The 6433-nt window shown below is 44.8% G+C and overlaps 1 pseudogene; it reads left to right on the forward strand.

Annotated features, from left to right (window-relative positions):
• Positions 1-527: 527 nt before the first annotated feature.
• LOC126210663 (5S ribosomal RNA) lies at positions 528-644 on the forward strand (annotated as a pseudogene).
• The last annotated feature ends 5789 nt before the right edge of the window (positions 645-6433 follow it).

The following is a 6433-nucleotide window of genomic DNA, read 5'->3' on the forward strand; positions in this document are numbered from 1 at the left end:
TCCCACACTCGCAGCAGCAATTTGGCAGGTAAAGTCAGTAAGAACCAATCAGAATGCTCCATTCACAGGAAGTTTCATGACGTCAGAGAGTCACAAGACATCCTTTGTATGGGGCTTAGGAGCCTCTAGAGACTGATTCAAACAAGACAGGGGCAAGGTATCTACAGAAAGTTTTGTGACATCTGAGAGTCACGTGATGTCTTCTTTGTTTGAGAGTTCAGGACAAGTCCAATCAGACCATCCTCCTCTGGTTCAGACAGGTCGGATGCTGTTCCACACCCACCACTGTGGCTTTAGAGCATCTCCAGACCAGCAGTTGTACGACATGAAAAATTCTAGCCACTTTTCCTGTCTGTAGGACAGTACTTCAAATTCTGGTCGAGCTTTTTTTTTCACGATCTGTTGTGGGATCCGAAATATGTTATGAAACTTTAGATATGTAATTGTTGTGATTTTCACGTCTGTAATGTGCTTCGAAAAGTGAGGACTCCAGCAGCAAATATATACTAAGCCTATTCAGAGTTTCGGGCAACGGCCTTGCCGCAGTGGATGCACTGGTTCCCGTGAGATCACCGAAGTTAAGCGCTGTCGGGCGTGGCCGGCACTTGGATGGGTGACCATCCAGCGGCCATGTGCTGTTGCCATTTTTCGGGGTACACTCAGCCTCATGATGCCAATTGAGGAGCTACTCGACCGAATAGTAGCGGCTCCGATCAAAGAAAACCATCATAACGACCGGGAGAGCGGTGTGCTGACCACACGCCCCTCCTATCCGCATCCTCACCTGAGGATGACACGGCGGTCGGATGGTCCCGATGGGCCACTTGTGGCCTGAAGACGGAGTGCTATTCAGAGTTTCAGAAAAGTGATGAACACCACAACAAATGTACGACTTGGAATTTTTTTTACCTCTCTGGTAGTACCTTCAAACAAGCAGTTAAAACTCAAAAAGTGATGGGCATCCTGTTATAAAGGTATTTATTTCGACTTCCAAATACAGTCGTTTTGGCATGTAAAATCGGATATTGCAGCCGATATCGGTTTTGGGAATTATTTGCCACAAAATCTCCAGGAGTGTCTCAGGGAGGAAGGCTAGGAGGTTTCACAAGTGTGCTGCGATTGTTTAAGAGTCCGTGTTCAAGTGTGGTAGTACACATCGCAAAACTGAAGTAAACTACTGTGCAGTGATCTTTTTAAAAGTGTATTTAGAGACCAATTCAATTGCATTTAATAACTTCTGCAGCAGCTCATGCTCAAAAACAAGGGAATGATGTGGTATTTCCCACAAATATGTGCAAAGTGTCTCATTGATGTTTCACAAGTTTGCTGCGATTTTTTTAGTGTCAGTGTTCAAGTGTGACGGATTCCTCAGAATAAAATGTGTAATTACGTCACAAATTGTTTAAATATTCTTGTGTCATCTGCTTACCTCTCTCTCTCTTTCTCTCTCTCTCTCTCTCTCTCTCTCTCTCTCTCTCTCTCTCTCTGTGCACTGGTACTTTTAGTTTTTATGACATCTTCAAGATATGTATGTGAAAATATTTCACACATTGCTTGGACACCAGGTTTAATAACTCCTGAGGTAAAAACTTCCTGGCAGATTAAAACTGTGTGCCTGACCGAGACTGGAACTCGGGACCTTTGCCTTTCACGGGCAAGTGCGCTACTGACTGAGCTACCCTAGCACGACTCACGCCCCGTCCTTACAGTTTTAATTCCGCCAGTACCTCGTCTCCTACCTTCCAAACTTCACAGAAGCTCTCCTGCGAACCTTGCAGAACTAGCACTCCTGGAAGAAAGGATATTGCGGAGACATGGCTTAGCCACAGCCTGGGGGATGTTTCTAGAATGAAATTTCTTTCTACTCCTGAGGTAGTTTGTATCTGTGTGCCACAAAGAATGAAAGTGCACCAGGGATGAGGAGGAGGAAGGCTGCAGGTATTTCCAGCATGACAGGAAGTGTTCAGCATGGCCCCCGCGGTTGTTGGTGGCTGGCAGCCAGTGGCCGCTGTGAAGCCAACCGGCACGTAGCTTCTTCCAGCGGGTGCGATTCTGGTGTAGGGAGCGTCAACGAGAAAGTTTTTCAGATATGTTTAGTGCGATCTGTGACAGTGTAACTACGTTGTTGCTTTCGCTATCAGAATTTAAAAAGAGTACCACTGTTAAAACTTCCTGGCAGATTAAAACTCGGGACCTTTGCCTTTCGCAGGCAAGTGCTCTACTATATGAGCTACCGAAGCACGACTCACGCCCGGTCCTCACAGCTTTACTTCTGCCAGTATCTCATCTCCTACCTTCCAAACTTTACAGAAGCTCTCCTGCAGAGTGAAAATCTCATTCTGGAAACATCCCCCAGGCCGTGGCTAAGCCATGTCTCTGCAGTATCCTTTCTTTCAGGAGTGCTAGTTCTACAAGTTTCACAGGAGAGCTTCTGTAAAGCTGTGAGGAGCCGGCGTGAGTCGTGCTTCGGTAGCTCAGATGGTAGAGCACTTGCCCGGGGAAGGCAAAGGTCCCGAGTTCGAGTCTTGATCGGGCACACAGTTTTAATCTGCCAGGAAGTTTCATATCAGTGCACACTCCGCTGCAGAGTGAAAATGTCATTCCAGTACCACTGTTGTTTAACACCATCTAAATTCCTTAAACTCACTTAAATTTCAAGGTGTATTGCGATTTCAGGGATAAATAAACAACATTCTTAAACAAATTTTTTAAACAATACTTTGTGCACGCTATATTAGCCTACTGTTGTGTGGTCCCCCAATTCCAACATCTAGACACCGAACAAGCGAATTTCTCGCCATTTTTTCCCTGGATCGCTGTCTTGGATTACATCACGAGATGGAGAGAGGGGAGGGTAAAAATTGCCCTCCAGTGGTGGTAATGTGAACTGGTTCAGTTGGCCTGCAGACCTCGGGGTGAGCAAACTGGACGGAGCTATTGTCTAGTGATCGATCAATGGCAACTCAAATTGTTAAAATAAACAATATACTGCACTGCACACAAAATAAGGACTTATGTCCATCTTGTCCAGAGGCCCAGGACGGACTGAGTCCTTTTCCCACCAATTTCCAGGAAGAGCTAGGGGGGGGGGGGGAGGAAAGGGAGGGGAGCAGGGATGGAGTTAGGATAGAGGAGGTAGCCCAATTGACCTCTTTCTCACCAAATTTTGAACTCCCACCATGCCATCAGCATTGCCACATCTACAGCCATTACTTTGGATCCGCCATGTTGAATAAATCTGGCAAAACACAGAGTGGGGCCGCATCCCTGTTGCCCTACTACTTACTGTTAGTACAGGGTATACGAGGGTAATCTCAAAAGTAAGGTCTCCTATTTTTTATAAGTACATAGACCCGTTTATTTCTACATTGGTTTATATCAGTTTACAGCTTGAACATTTAGCTATTTTTCAAGATAATCACCATATCTGTCGATGCATTTTTGTAGACGCTGTGGCGGTTTTTGTATGCCCATGTCATACCAGCTCGCCGCCATGCTGTTCAGAAAGTTCTGAACCTCTTCTTTCACCTCGTCGTCGGAGCTGAATCGCTTTCCGGCCAAATGTTCTTTTGACGTAGGGAACAGTTGATAGTCACTGGGCGCCAAGTCAGGAGTATAGGGGGGGGGGGGGGGGTGATTATGTTCCACTGAAACTGTTGCAGGACAGCGACGGTTTGCCGAGCGATGTGTGGGCGAGCGTTGCCTTGGTGGAGAATGTATACGCCCTTGCTCAACATTCCTCTTCTCCGGTTCTGAATTGCCCGTTTGAGTTTTTTCAGAGGCTCACAGTACCTGTCAGTGCTAATTGTGCTCCCATCGATTCAGTTCCGACGACGAGGTGAAAGAAGAAGAGGTTCATAACTTTCTGTAGAGTATGGTGGCGAGCTGGTATGACATGGGCATACAAAAACTGCCACAGCGTCTACAAAAATGAATCGACAGAAATGGTGATTATGTCGAATAATAGCTAAATGTTCAAGCTGTAAACTGATGTGAACTATTGTAGAAATAAACAGGTCTATGTACTTATAAAAAAAATAGGAGAACTTATGATAAGGGTGACAGCAAAGTGTTTTCTGCTTTACTTTTAATTATAAGATCGAAACCAGCAGATATCAAATGAACTTACAATACATATCTGTTCGGTAAGGTAGGCCGATAAAGAAGACGTATTAAGAATAAGCAGAGCTATGCTCTCACCAAATGACAAACGAAGGGTGGTCTTACATTTGTATTTTCTTTCAGTCACAGGCTGTTACTATATCGCTGATTCTCTTTGCGATTAGTTTTACATTAGATGGTTCTTTAGTTACAGATGTTTACGAAAACCTTTCATGCATGCAAAGAAAAGAAATGGCACACATGGGCGAGAAACTGGTACCTACCGAATACTCCAAGAAAATTACGACCTTTACTTACCGTAATACCTTAGTGTGTGAGCACGATAAAAGATTCATCATGAGAAGAATTTTCAGTTGTGGCCAATAACTACACGAGTGGTTAGTGGACGAAAGAAAGAACCCGGAACAATAAGCAAGAGCACTAATGAGATCACCAAAGTTTATGATGAAAGCAAGTAGCTGGCTGCGAAACAATAAACTATACAATTTGCTCCATTCCTGTCCCTTCCGAATCGGTGACTGCAATGCCGGCCCGTTATTACCAGACTCCTGCAGCAGGAATGCAGGTGGCGGCGGTAATGGCTGAGATTCTGAGTTTAGCTCGCACCCTGTTCTCAGCACTAAAGTGGAGACACCCTTTTATATGACAGCAAGGCTCCCGTAGCAACAAGTCGTTACTCTTCGGTCGTCGGACCAAAAGTGTCTTCCTTGATCCCATAGTAGCAAGTGTCTGGTGTCATCCGTCCACAAGTGTTCTCTTCCTTAACGCAGTGAAACATTGTGCCAGAACAGGAATCTCTCCGTCCTGTAATGGCAGCGACTTTTGTCCAGCAATAATTTAGTAGTAAGGTTAAAACGACTCCTATTCTTGCAGATTTCGTTATTACGAGGGTCACTCCAAAAGAAATGCACACTATTTTTTTGTTAAAAACATGTTTTATTCTACATGTTTGAAAGTTTTTCAGTGTGTAGATACATCCTTTAGGAACAATCTTTTCATTTTTCCACATAATTTCCATCCTTCTCAACTGCCTTACGCCATCTTGGAACCAGCGCCTGTATACCCGCACAGTAGAATTCTGGTCCAACCTGTTGGAGCCACTGTTTGGCAGCGTGCACGAGGGAGTCATCATCTTCAAACCTTGTTCCACGAAGAGAGTCTTTCAGTTTCCCAAAGAGATGATAGTCACATGGAGCCAGGTCAGGACTGTAAGGTGGGTGTTTCAGTGTTGTCCATCCGAGTTTTGTGATCGCTTCCATGGTTTTTTGACTGACATGTGGCCGTACATTATCGTACAACAGCAAAACATCCTGCTTTTGCCGATGTGGTCGAACATGACTAAGTCGAGCTTGAAGTTTCTTCAGTGTCGTCACATACGCATCAGAATTTATGGTGGTTCCACTTGGCACGATGTCCACAGGCAAGAGTCCTTCGGAATCGAAAAACACCGTAGCCATAACTTTTCCAGCAGAAGGTGTGATTTTGAATTATTTTCTTGGGTGAATTTGCATGATGCCACTCCACTGATTGCCTCTTCGTCTCTGGTGAAAAATGATGGAGCCATGATTCATCACCTGTCACAATTCTTCCAAGGAATTCATCTCCACCATTCTCGTACGGTTCCAAAAGTTCGCTGCATACCGTTTTTCTTGTTTCTTTGTGAGCCACTGTCAACATCCTGGGAACGCACCTGGCACAAACCTTTTTTAACTCCAACACTTTCAGTATTCTGCAAACACTTCCTTACCCTATCCCAACGTAGCGTGACAATTCATTCACTTTGATGCGTCTGTCAGCAGTCACCAATTCGTTAACTCTCTGCACATTGTCTGGAGTGCGTGCAGTGCGAGGCCTGCCGCTGCGAGGACAATCCTCAATATTGCCGTGCCCACTTTCATCACGTAACCTGCTTGCCCATCGACTAACTGTACTGCGATCGACAGCAGCATCTCCATAAACCTTTTTCAACATCTTGTGGATGTTTCTCACTGTCTCGTTTACACAGCACGGGAATTCTATGACAGCACGTTGCTTCAGACGAATGTCAAGTGTAGCAGCCATCTCGAAGACATGCTGTGACGGCGCCACTCACGGGAACAGGTTGAAATAAGTTTGAAAACAAGCGGGAAGGATGTATCTGCACACTGTAAAACTTTCACGCATGCAGAATGAAAACTGTATTTTTACAAATATAGTGTGCATTTCTTTTGGAGTGACGCTCGTATTAAGTAGAGAGTTTACCTGAAGTCTGGGAACACTTTCAATTATCTATTGCACAAGAACTAAACATTGTACAGATGTCATACTTATT

Source organism: Schistocerca nitens, chromosome 1, assembly GCF_023898315.1.
Source record: "Schistocerca nitens isolate TAMUIC-IGC-003100 chromosome 1, iqSchNite1.1, whole genome shotgun sequence".
Taxonomy (NCBI): domain Eukaryota; kingdom Metazoa; phylum Arthropoda; class Insecta; order Orthoptera; family Acrididae; genus Schistocerca; species Schistocerca nitens.